Source organism: Rhinoraja longicauda, chromosome 36, assembly GCF_053455715.1.
Source record: "Rhinoraja longicauda isolate Sanriku21f chromosome 36, sRhiLon1.1, whole genome shotgun sequence".
Lineage (NCBI taxonomy): Eukaryota > Metazoa > Chordata > Chondrichthyes > Rajiformes > Arhynchobatidae > Rhinoraja > Rhinoraja longicauda.
Window position 1 is genome coordinate 2,518,717 of NC_135988.1, and position 13,696 is coordinate 2,532,412.

Genomic DNA, 13,696 nt, shown 5'->3' on the forward strand with positions numbered 1-13,696 from the left:
GTCCTTTGTTCCCCAGGTGCCTCCCGCAGCCGATCACGAGGGCGGGGTAGGACAGACCCTGGTCCCCTCTCCTTTCCAACTGGCCTCACTCCTTGCCCGAACATCACTGGCTCCTCTCGATCTCTGCTCTCCGGCAGACGAGCAGGGGCCAGCACAGCAGCTCCCCCTTCCCGGCCTGCGGTCCCCTGTGTCCGACGAACAGGGACAGGCTAGATGCAAGAAAAATGTTCCCTATGTTGGGAGAGTCCAGAACCATGGGTCACAGTTTAAGAATAAGGGAGAGGCAATTTAGGACTGTAATGAGGAAAAACCTTTTCACCCAGAGTGTTGTGAATCTGTGGAATTCTCTGCCTCAGAAGGCAGTGGAGGCCAATTCACTGGATGTTTTTCAAGAGAAAGTTAGATTTAGTTCTTCGGGCTAACAGAATCAAGGGATATGGGGGAAAAGCAGGAATGGGATACTGATTTTGGATGATCGGCCATGATCATATTGAATGGCGGCGCTGGCTCGAATGGCAAAATAACCTACTGTTGCACCTATTTTCTATGTTTCTATGGAAGGTCTGCGCCTTCAGTAACTCAGCAGAGAAAGTGCAATGCAATTCGTTCAGGCTGAGTACCGCAATAAAATGTCGCGGTCACAGAGAATGAACGAATAATGTGCTGGAGGAAATGGTTATGGTGCTGGATATGGAGTCAGTAAGTGAACTGCTTTCGCCTGATTATTCTCAAACTTCCTGATTATTATCAGAGTTGACCCATGGAAGCCTTGCTGGACATTCCTGAACGCTGCCTTTTAGATGATAGAAAGATGTTGAGAAGTCAACAGATGAGTCATTTGAATATCACACAAAAAGCTGGAGTAACAGCGGGACAGGCAGCATCTCTGGAGAGAAGGAATGGGTGACCTTTCGGGTCACGACCCTTGGTCATCCATTCCTTCTCTCCAAGATGCTGCCTGTCCTGCTAAGTTACTCCAGCTTTTTGTGTCAATCTGCAGTTCTTTGTTGAGTCATTTGGCTCCATTGAAGTAAATTCTCACCCGGACCTCACTTGAACCCTGCCGGTACCAGGGTCCTGGGAAGCACATAACTAGGCCGTAAATAATGGGAGTAAGGGGAGGAGTTAACAAATTGGAAATGTATGGATGAAGCTAAAGGGAGGGAAATTGTAGGAGGAAATGCTGAAGAGGCTAGAAGTAAGAGGGCAGAAAGTTTAAGAAGGGATCAGAGTCCTTGGTCAGACAAAATGGGGACCAATGTGAGAAGAAGGGTAGTGAATGCCACATTATATGGAACAAAGTGGATGAGCTTCTAGCTCAGATAGAAGTTGATAGGTATGACATTGTGGGCATCATATAGATGTGGATGAAAGAGGATCAGAGCTGGGAATGGAATATCCAATGTTACACATCCTATCCAAATGACAGACAGGTGGGCAGAGGGTGTGGGGTAGCTCTTCTGGGAAGGAATGAAATTCAGTCCTCAGCAAGGGAGGACATAGGATCAGAAGATGTAGAATCCTTGTGGGTAGAGCTAACAAACTGCAAGGGTAACAGGGACCTGATGGGGGTTATATCGACTCTGGACAATAGCCAGGATTGAGGGTACAAATGACATCAGGTGATACAAGAAAGACAGTGTTACAATGGTAGACACAAAGTGCGGGAGTAACTCAGCGCGACAGGCAGCATCTCTGGAGAGAAGGAATGGGTGACTTCGGGTCGAGACCCTTCTTCAGACTGATGTCAGGGGAGTGGGCAGCACAAAGATAAAATGAAGTCAGAGACAGTAAGACTGGTCGGTGAACTGGGAAGGGGAAGGGATGGAGAGAGAAGGAAAGCAAAGGCTGATTGAAGTTAGAGAAGCCAATGTTGATACCGTTGGGGAGTAAGCTGCCCAAGCAAAACATGAGATGCTGTTCCTCCAATTTGCGCTGGGCCTCACTCTGACAATCAAGGAGGCCAAGGACAGAAAAATCAGTGTGGGTGGAGTGGGAGTTAAAGTGTTGAGCGGCTGGGAGATCAGGTAGGTTTAGGCGGACTGAGCGGAGGTATTCAGCGAAACAATCGCCTAGCCTGCACTTGGTCTCGCCGAAGGTAGACACAAAATGCTGGAGTAACTCAGCAGGGCAGGCAGCATCTCTGGAGAGAAAGAATAGGCGACGTTTCGGGTCGAGACCCTTCTTCAGACTGATTTCAGGGGAGTGGGCGGGATAGAGACAGAATGTAGTCGGAAACAGTAAGACTGGTGGGAGAACTGGGGAGGGGTTGGAGAGTGAGGGAAAGCAAGGGCTATTTGAAGGTAGAGAAGTCAATGTTCATACTGCCGGGGTGTAAGCTACCCAAGCGAAATATAAGGTGCTGTTCCTCCAATTTGCGCTGGGCCTCACTCTGACAATGGAGGAGGCCCAGGACAGAAAGGTCAGATTGGGAATGGGAGGGCGAGTTGAAGTGCTGAGCAACCTGGAGATCTGGGAGGTTCAGGCGGACTGAGCAGAGGTGTTGAGCGAAACGATCGCCAAGCCTGCACGTGGTCTCGCCGAAGTACAGAAGTTGATACCTGGAACAGTGGATGCAGTAGGTGAGGTTGGAGGAGGTGCAGGTGAACTTCTGCCTCACCTGGAAAGACTGTTGGGGTCCTTGGATGGAGTCAAGGGGGGAGGTAAAGGGACAGGTATTGCATCTCCTGTGGTTGCTGGGGAAAGTACCTGGGGGGTGGGTGGTTTGGGTGGGAAGGGTCAAGTTGATCAGGGAGCTGCAGAGGGAACGGTCTCTGCGGAAGGCAGAAAGGAGTGGAGATGGGAAGATGTGGCCAGTAGCGGGATCCCGTTGGAGGTGGCGAAAGTGTTGGAGGATGATATGCTGTATGCGACGGCTGATGGGGTGGAAGGTGAGGACAATGGGGACTCTGTCCTTGTTACGAATAGGAGGAGGGGGAGCCTCATCTATAATTGAAGAATGGAACTCCCCTATTTCCTAGTATGGAAAACCTCATCCTGGGTGCAGATGCGACACAGATGGTGGAATTGGGAGTAGGGGATAGAGTCTTTACAGGAAGCAGGGTGGGAAGAAGTGGATTCTAGATAGCTATGGGAGTCAGTAGGTTTGTAGTAGATGTTGGTCAATAGTCTGTCTCCTGTGATGGAGACGGTGAGACCCAGCAATGGTAGGGAGATGGCGGCGATGGTCCAAGTGAATTTGAGAGCAGGATGGAAATTAGTCGTGAAATTGATGAAGTCAGTTGGAGAGTGGGAAGAGTCAAAGGAGAAGTTGTTGAGGGTAAGGACGAGCTCTGTTAGGCGGAGAGTATTAGTGGACGGGAATTAGCTAATTCTGCGATTGTGGAAGAAACGGAGGGCTTTAAGACCTTCCTGGTGGGAGGTGGCGGTGTAGAGTGACTGGACATCCATGGTAAAGATGAGGGAGTGGGGGCCTGGAAAACAGAAGTCACTGAAGAGACGAAGAGCATGTGAGGTGTCTTGGAAATAGGTACGGATGGATTGGGGAGATGGAGTTGAGGTATGTGGAAATTAATTCGGTGGGACATGAAAAAGCAGAAATGTTCTGGTCTGCCAGAACATTCTATTTGTGGATTTTGGGGAGAAGATAAAATCGGGCCATGCAGGCCTGAGGAACGATTAGGTTGGAGGCTTTAAGGGCCAAAGAGTCTCGCCGATATACAGGAGTCCACACCTGGAGCAGCAAACGTTACAGTGGTCATGGGGGATGCAATATGCAGGTAGACTGGGAAATCAGGTTGGTACTGCACCTCAAGGGAGGGAGTTTGTGGAGAGCCTTTGAGATAGCTTCATTGAGCAGCTTGTAGTGGAAAGTAAAGGAAATTCTGGATTTGGTGTTGTGTAATGAGCCAGATTAGATCAGAGAGTTTAAGGTAAAGTTATCCTTTGAAGATCATGAGCACAATATGATAAAATTCAACCTGCAGTTTCAGAAGTGGAGGATGAAATCCGATGTATCTGTATTATCACCGGTATGTGTCGGTAGCACAATCAAGTGGGCGGCACAGTAGCATAGTTGCTGCCTGACGGTGAGATCCAGCAACGGTCTCAGCACCAGAGACCCAGGTTCGATCCCGACTATGGGTGCTGTCTATGGAGTTTGTACGTTCTCCCTGTGACCGTGTAGGTTTTGTCCGAGATCTTCGGTTTCCTCCCACACTCCAAAGATGTACAGGTTTGTAGGTTAATTGGCTTGGTAAATGTAAATTGTCCCTAGTATGTGTACGGCAGTGTTAATATGCGGGGATCGCTGTTGGCGAGGACTCGGTGGGCCGAAAGGCCTGTTTCTGCACTGTATCTCTAAACAAAACCAAATTAATGTTGTGTAAACGTAACTTTAGCGGCATGAGGGAGGAGCTGGCTAAAGTTGAAAGGGATCCTAGCAGGATAGTTAGTGGAGCAACAATGGTGGGAGTTTCTGGGATAATTTGGAAGACACAGGATCTTTCCATCCCAAAGAAGAAGAAAGATTTTAAGGAAAGAGTGAGGCGACAACGGAAGTCAAAAGCAGCATAAAACTAAAAGCGAAGGCATACAATTACGCCAAGATTACGTGGAAGCATGAAGAATGGTTAGTTTTTAAAGACCAACAGAAGGTAACTAAAAAGGCAATATTATATAAAGATGAAATATGAAGGTATGGTAGCCAATAATATAAAAGAGGAAGCAAAGGTCTCTTTAAATATATCTATATACTAAAACCCTTATTTGTTTGTTTGTTTGTTTGTTCGTTCCTGATCTACAGCCAAAACGGTACACGATAGCACAACAATTTTAGGCCCACCTTACGCACCATTGTCCTGTGGTGCTATGGATGAAGTTTCATTCAAATTGGTGTTATATTGTTAAAGTTATTCACATTTTAAAGTTTAAAAAACTGCATGCGCAGTTGGGGCCATGTTGATCTGGTACTTACGTAAGATGGCCGCTGCATCTGCGCATGCGCAGAACAAACGCATCCATGCCAGTGCAGCTGGGGCCCATTGATCTCGGGTGCGAGCAGGGCTCAGCTGCCTGTCTCTTGGGGGCAGGAGAGCCAGGCCCGGTGCTGGGGGAAGCAGCCGGAGCCTGGGCCTGGGCCTGGGCCTGGACATGACCGAGTAACCGCGAACCTCAGGTGGAAAGGTGGCAGCAGCAGCAGCGGCGGTGAGGCCGGGCGTTGGTGGAGGCCGAGGCCTGGGCCTGCCCTCGGCTCCCCCGTCGCCTCTACTCTCTGTCCGGCTCAGCGCCTTCCCCACGCCGCCCAGAGTACAGCGGCATCGGGGCAGCAATAGTGGGAGACCCACCGCACTGAACATCCCCACACCGGGACAGGACAGGACTCTTTCCCCCCCCTCCCCCGCTCTCCACCAATGACGGCCGCCTGGGCTGGTAGGCGGAAGGGAAGGAGGAGAGTGGGGGAGAGAGGGGGAGAGGGGGAGGGAGGAATAAGGAGGTTTGAGGGGGATGGAGTGGGTGAGTGGGGGGAGGGGGAATGGAGGGAGGAGGTGGAGAGAGGGGGGCAGGGGATGGATGGGGAAGGGGAGGGAGGGAGGGTGGGGGGGATGGGAGGGGGAGAGTGGGAGGAGAGGGTGCTGCACCAATGCAGGAGTTTGGGCCCAACGGGTCCACTTGGTCTAGTTAGGAATAAAATAAATGCAAGGGAGGACATTGGACATTTGGAAAATGATGCTGAAGAAGTAGTAATGGGAAATGAAGAAATGGCAGATGAACTGAATAAATATTTTGCATCTGTCTTCACAGCTGAAGACACCAGCAATGTGCCTGAAATTCAAGAGAGTTAGGGGACAGAAGTTAGTGGAGTTGCTATTGCTGAAGAGAATATGCTTGGGAAGCTGAAAGGTCTGATGTAGATACGTCACCTGTACCTGGTGGACGACATCCCAGGGTTCTGAATGGGGTAGTTTCGGGGATTGTGGAGGCATTAGTGGTAATCTTTCAAGAATCACTGGAGTCGGGAGTCATCCCAGAGAGGTGGGAAATTGCAAATGTATCTCACTATTCAGGAAGGAAGCAAAGTGAAAGACTCAGTGTTTAGTAGGATTTTATTTCGGAGTCACGTGAGTGACTACGTGAAGACCCCGTCCAGCACGCGTGCGCGACATTAGCGTTCATGCAGTGCACCGCGACGAACGGGAGTTCAAGGTGCTCCCGCTACAAACTAAAAAGTCGGGCCGACAGGTAAGTTCTACCGTGGCCGTAAGTATTTTCTCTCTGGTCTGCTTTAGGTCCCAAGATGACCAAGACCAGAGGAAAGAAATTTGCAGTCGCCCCCGTTCGTTTTCCGTTGAGGAACGTTCTTTGGAGGGGGGGCAAGAGGCGGCACAACTACCGAGCCGAGCCCAGCACCGCTAGTGCAGCCTGAGCAGCGGGCTGGAGGTACCTGCAGCCAGAACCGGGCGGTAGTGTCTGGACGATTCGGACGAAGATGCTACACCGCTACACAGCGGCACTGGCAGCCGCCTAAGCCTAAAACGGCTTATGGAGCAATGCTCCAGCGAGATCTGCTGAGAGCAGCAGCAGACTCGCCAAGGGAGGGCCCAGATCGCCCAGGCACTCCCGCAGTGCCCTTTAGGGGCACTGGCCATTGCCTCACCTTCGTTTGAAGGCAGCATTGGCGACCAGGTCTGGGCTGGTCAAGAAGAGGGGTTGTTGGCTGAAGATGTCCGGAGTACGCAGAGTGTACAGGATCAGGAAGAGCTGCTGGGTGTGGTCAACCGCTACGTGGACATTCCACGAGGGGGTCGGCCTTTAGAGCCGAAACTTGCAGCCAGCATTGACCACCTGTCCTCAAAAACCCTACAAGAACGGGTGGTCAATGAGGCTCTTGAGCTATACACAGCCCCAGAAAATTGTACATCATTAAATGTACCAGCTGTAAACAGCCAAATTTGGGGACATTTGGGGCAGGAACCTGGAGTTGAAGCTCCAGAAAATCCTTAAACTGACTGCAGCGATAACATCATATGCTCGGTCCATTGATGGTGTGGACATTTCCACAAATCAGCAAGATACACTAGCTCTGCTGTGCACCACTCAATACCAAATAAATGGTTTACGGAAATTATCAAGCCTGCCCTCAACCCTAAGTTTGCGGGACTCTGCAAAACACCGGGTTCAGAACCTCCAATTCTGCTTTTTGGAAAGGATCTCCCAAAAAAGGTGAAAGACCTAGAGGAAGAATCCAAGACCTTTGGTCTCGTGAGGGCAGGCTTGGGACCGAGCAGACCTAACAAACCCAGGCGGCAGTACCTCACGGCGTCCACCAGTCATAAACCACCATATGGGACTGGTGAAAGCTCGGGGTCCGCAACCATTCCCCGTAAGCCTTTTAGGCCAGGGCCCAGAGCGGACCCCATGGAAAATGCGCCACCCCCCAACAACAACATCAACGTCAACAGCAGCCCTCTACAGCCCAGCAGACACCTCATCGTCCAGCGAAGAGGCAGAAGAAGAATTAACACCAATCACCATGGAGGTAGGTGGGTCTGGTACCTTTCGGCATATGAGCAGTAGGGACTCTATACTAACAGGGAGGAGATTGCACTTGTTTTTTGCATGCATGGGAAACCATCACTAATGACAAATACATACTAACCTGCATTCATGGCTATAAAATTGACTTTGTTCATGAAAACATTCCGCCAGTTCAGCACATACCCCAAAGGGTATTCACCCTCTCAGTCAAAGACAAACAAGAGGGTCAAGCTGAACTTGTGAGGCTACTAGCAAAAGGTGTCATTGAAAGAACAAAACATGAACCTTTGGAATTTGTGTCTACAGGGTACTTTCTAGCAGGCATTGATTTAAAAGATGCCTACTACTCAGTACCCATACACAAGGAGCACCGTAAATAATTAAAAATTTATCTGGATGAAACAGCTATGTCAATTTAAAGCCTTACCAAATGGACTAACCTCCGCTCCAAGGTTTCACTAGAAGCTTAAAACCCGCCTTGGCATTATTGACAAAACAAAAGCATATAGTCATGGCGTACTTAGATAGGGAAACCTTGGAGACAGCTATTTTGGCAGTAGCAGCCACCAAACGTTTGTTTGAAACTTTGGGGTTTGTCATACATCCAGATAAATCCAATTTTACACCGTCCACTACCATGGACTATCTTGGATTTACGATTGATACTGTTCGCATGGTTGTAACTCTGCCAAAGTGGAAAGCATCACAATTGGCACTATCATGCCACGAACTAATGCATAAACGTCAGCCAACCATACGGCAGGTAGCTAGAGCTATTGGTAAAATGGTAGCAGCTTTTCCAGCTGTACAATTTGGGCCTTTGCACTACCAAAATTTACAAAGAACAAAAGTGCACGAACTAAAGCAAAACTCAGGTCACTTTGACCGAGCATGTATTTAACTGCTGAATCCATTACAGAGTTACAATGGTGGACAAGGAACATTAGCCTCAGTTCCAGTCCCATAATTATCTCCAACCCAGTATTAACCATTCAAACGGATGCCAGTGCCTTGGGCTGGGGAGCAACTAACATGCTATCCAGCACAGGGGGCAGATGGACTAACTCTGAATCATCTTGCCTACAGACACGGGGTATCAACTATTTAGAAATGTTGGGTGCGTTTTATGGTTTAAAAGCATATGCATCTAATACGCATCATGCACATGTCCGGTTGCAATTAGATAATACCACGGTGGTGGCTTATATCAACCACATGTGTGGTATAAAGTCAATATCGTGTGATAAATTGGTCAAAAATACAGTGGCAGACACCAGGTCACGCAAATTTAACGATAACATCAAATGGATGTTAAATCCCAAAATATTTGCCGAAATTACAAAGCAAAATGGCACACCAGATATCGATCTATTTGCATCCAGGCTGAATCACCAGGTACCAACGTATGTCGCTTGGGAACCAGACCCTGAGGCAGCAGCAGTTGATGCATTCACGCTGTATTGGGGGGAAAAATGTTCTTTTATGCTTTTCCTCCCTTCTGCCTCATCAGTCGGGTATTACGGAAGATTCAATTGGATTCCGTCCCCAGCAGTCCGGAATTATTAATCCACCCAGTGTCAGGCATTAGTCACCCGTGCCATGACAGAGTCAATCTCCTGGCTTGCAGATTCTAAAAAGACCTCTACTGGGCCTGGGACTGTCTGAGGACGCCATCAACATGATGACCGCATCCCACCGGGAGTCCACCAGGAGACAATACCTGACCAATATAAGGAATACTTACCTGGCAGGGGAGATACCTTGATCACTCAGGAGGTTTTCCCAGGACAAGGCTATCCCATTGCACTTCGGGTGTGCTGACGCCTGCGATGTCCCCAAATGCGGGATACTCGACTGCAAAATTTGTGGTAGTGGGGGACTGCGTTCGCTCTCTCCCCTCTTAAAATGGGAACGGTATTGCTCCAAAACAGGAACTACCTACACTACAGCGACACCCACCAGTGTTGTGCAATTCCTGGTTGGATTACATCAGGAAGGACTCAGCTACAGCGCCATAAATACAGCCAGGAGTGCGTTGTCAGCTTATTTGGTTCCAGCAGCAGGACAACTGGCTTTGGGGTCCCATCCACTAGGAATCAAAATCATGAGGGGCCTTTTTAATACTAACTCCTCCAGACCAAGGTACACTCAGATCTGGGATGTCAGCATTGTGCTGACGTACCTTAGGGGATGGCCACCGCCCAGGGCACTCACGCTGGAACAACTTACACTGAAATCAGTCATGCTCATGGCACTAGTGTCAGCTTAAAAGGTACAATCCCTCCACCTCCTGAGGCTCGACAGCATGACAGAGTCATTGGACTGTTTCACATTCCATATTCAGGGACTGGTCAAACAAACTAGACCAGGTACCACGCCTCCAGTCATGGAGTTCTGGGCATATTCATCTGAACCACGGCTGTGTGCCAAGACCACCTCGCCAATTACATAGACACAACATACAACTTAAGAGGGAGAGAAAAAGCCTTATGGATAAGCCACAAGAAGCCTCATGGTCAGGTGACGAGCCAAACCATTTCAAGGTGGCTCAAGCAGGTGCTTAAGTCCGCGGGAGTCAATACGAATGTTTACAAATCTCACTCCACCAGGGCTGCATCTACGTCGGCGGCTAGTCAAATGGACGTGCCAATTGACCATACTCTGGCCAGAGCAGGATGGTCCTCGGAAAGAACTTTCCAAAGGTTTTATAATAAACCGCTGGCGCAACCTGCTACATTTGCAGACAGAATTTTAGAGTCTGCAGATAATATTTAATTTGAGCCCTGGGGAGCTCTCTGTTTTTGTTGTCATTAATAAACCTTTTTTGTTCACAAACAGGTTTCTTGATCGCGATAACATACTTCCTCCCTCTAAGGTCTTCAGACAGTGAGTGAAGCATGAGCTGGTACACGGTTCGGAATCACAGAAGCTTTGAAGTCTTCACGTAGTCACTCACGTGACTCCGAAATAAAATAGTAAGATTAAATGAGAACTTACCAGTTCGAAGTTTGATCTGTATTTTATGAGGAGTTACGATGAGGGACTACGTGCCCTCCGCTCCCACCCTTTTTTATACAGATCAACTGGTAATCAAGTTCTTATTTTTTCTTTACTATATTTATTTCAATCGTTGTGTTTTTTCTGTGAATCCACACCGCTGCTTTGAAGAATGTCGCGCACGCGTGCTGGACGGGGTCTTCACGTAGTCCCTCATCGTAACTCCTCATAAAATACAGATCAAACTTCGAACTGGTAAGTTCTCATTTAATCTTACTATTTTAGAGTCCTTTAGTTAGGATTAAATTTCTGAGTACTTAGAGGCATATGATAAAATTGGCATTATTCAGCATGGGTTTGTGAAAGAGAGGTCTTGCCTGCTGAATCTGTTGGAATTCTTTGAGGAATTAAATAACAGAATAGCCAAAGGAGGTCAGTGGATGTTGTTTACCTGGATTTTCAGAAGGCCTTTGAGGATGAGAGGGTGAGAGCCCATGGTATTAGAGGGAAGATACTAGGCATGGATAGAAGGTTGGCTGAATGGCAGAAGGTAAAGAGTGTGAATAAAGTGGGCTTTCTGATTGGCAGAAGCTAAGTAGTGGTGTTCCGCATGGGCAGGTGTTCGGGCCACTGCTCTTCATGTTGTATATCAATGATTTGTATGAGGGAATTAAAGGCTTGGTGACCACGTTTGCAGATGACTGGTGGAGGGACAGGTAGTGTAGAGGAAGCAGAGGGTATGCAGAAGGACTTTGACAAGTTGGAAGAATGGGCAAAGAAGTGGCAGATGGAATACGGTATCGCAAAATGTGCAGTCATGCACTTTGTTAGTGAGAATAAAGGCGTAGACTATTTTCTAAGTTGGGAGAGGATTCAGAACTCGGAGCTGCAGAGGGACTTGTGAGTGCTGGTGCAAGTTTCCCAAAAGATTAATTTGCAAATTGAATCAATAGTAAGGAAGGTAAAAAGAATATTCGCATTTATTTTGAGGATCAGAGTATAAAATCAAGGATGTAATGCTTATGCTTTATAAAGCACTGGTCAGACCCCATTTGGGAATGGTGAACCGTTTCGGGACCCATAACTGAGGAGGGATATGCTGGCTTTGGTGATGGTCCAGGGAAGGTTTTAGAGAATGATCGGGTTAAAATATGATTGGGTTAAAATATGATGAGCGTTTGATGGCATTGTGCCTATACTCGCTGGAGTTTAGAAGGAGGAGGGGGACCTCAGTGAAGCTTGAAAGACCAGGATAGAGTGGATATGTAGAGGATGTTTCCGTTACTGGGAGTGCACAGGACTAGAGGGTGCAACCTCAGAACAAGCAAATGCATCTTTTACAAGCTCACAAGTTATAAGAGTAAAATTAGGCCATTTGGCCCATCGAGTCCACTCCGCCATTCAATCATGGCTGATCTCTGTCTCCTAATCCTATTTTCCTGCCTTCTCCCCATAACCCTTGACACCCATTCTAATCAAGAATTTGTATATCTCTGCCTTAGAAATATCCACTGACTTGGCCTCCAGAGCCCTCTGTGGCAATAGGTTCCACAGATTAACTAGCTTCTAACTAAAAAAGTTCCTCTTCACCTTTCTAAAAGAACACCCTTTAATTCTGAGACTATGATCCCTAATCCTAGATTCTCCCACCAGTGAAAACATCCTTTCCACATCCACTCTATCTATGCTTTTCATTATTCTGTAAGTTTCAATGAGGTTCCCCCTCAACTGTCTAAACTCCAGCGAGTTGAGCCCAGTAATGCCAAACGCTGATCATATGCTAACCCACTCATTCCTGGAATCATTCTTGTAAACCTCTGGACCCTCTCCAGAGCCAGCACATTCCTCAGATATGGGGCCCAAATTTACTCACAAGAGCATTAGCTTAGAAAGGAGATGAAGAGGAATTGTTTTGGTCGGTGTGGAGAACCTGTGGAATGCATCGCCACAGAAGGTTATGGAGGCCATGTGATTTTGTTTCTTTAAAGCGGAAATTGATAGATTCTTGATTAGTAAGGATGTCAATGTTTATGGGGAGAAGGCAGGAGATTGGCCTTGAGATAGAAACATAAACCAGCCATGATTGCGTGGTGGAATAGACTAGATGGGCTTAATGGCCTAATTCTGCTCCTGTGACTAATGAACTCGTGAAATGTCACTATCCATGTTCTCCAGAGATGCTGCTTGACCTGCTGAGTTACGCCAGCACTCTTGTGTGTTTTTGTACAAACCATCATGTGCAATTCCTTGTATCTCCTGGCACGATTTGCTCGCGCTCCCAAACTTCACTCTGACAGAGGAGTCCACATGCACTCTAGCAGCGATGCACAGGTGATTTCAGGCCAAACCTCTTCTGCCCTCAACCTGAAATTTAAGACGGATTATTTTCTCTTCTTCTCAGACCTGAAGAAGAGAATTCAACCTGAAATGTGAACATTATTGCTGAATCTCGGCAGGGTGCCTGACATTCTGAGTGTTTCTGGCATTTTTCTGTTTTTTTCGTACTTCCATGATCTGCAGTTTTGTTTTGATTCTCAATCCTTTCGAATGAGCATTTAGAATGTTTTCAATTGTCTTCGAAACTAGCGAGAGAACTGACGATAATTGGGAAATAATCGACAAAATGCAGTTTTAATTTATTAATTAATTTACAAGTATTTGTTAAATTCTGTTTTCCAATGGTCAGTTGGATGTGATATTGTGTATACCGACAGCCTCTGCTTCCTTCCATGAAGCCAATTTTCTTTTCATTCAGCTGTCCCATGGGATCTAACCTTCCACAGCAGCCTACCATGTGGAAACTTCTCGAATGCCTTACTGAAAGCCATGTATACAACTGCCTTCATCGACTGTTTTGGTCGCGTCCTCAAAAAACAGAATCAGATTTGTGAGCCACAACCTCACTCGTACAGAACCAAGTCACACGAGCAGAATTAGGCAATACGGCCCATCGAGTCTACTCTGCCATTCAATCGTGGCGGATCTATCCCTCTCAACCCTACAATCTTGCCTTTTGAGAGGGTGAACACCGGGGAAGACAGAGGGGATAGGCAGAGAGATCAGGATTCTTCTGTGATGATTCCCCTCATTAACAAGTATATTGGTTCACAAAAAAGACACAAAATGCTGGAGTAACTTAGCTGGTCAGGCAGCACCTCTGTAGAACATGAATAGGTGATGTTTTAGGCGACATAGGTGGGTC

The 13,696-nt window shown here is 47.6% G+C and overlaps 1 protein-coding gene and 1 non-coding gene across 2 annotated transcripts in view; both read left to right on the forward strand.

The window, feature by feature from the left end:
- LOC144610257 (scavenger receptor cysteine-rich type 1 protein M130-like) overlaps nucleotides 1-13,696 on the forward strand; it is a 73,202-nt gene that overhangs the window by 36,787 nt on the left and 22,719 nt on the right. The gene's annotated exons all lie outside the window — the stretch shown is intronic.
- Nucleotides 9,234-9,397, forward strand: LOC144610478 (U1 spliceosomal RNA). Its single transcript, XR_013549427.1, has one exon. It is a non-coding gene; the product is annotated as a U1 spliceosomal RNA (small nuclear RNA).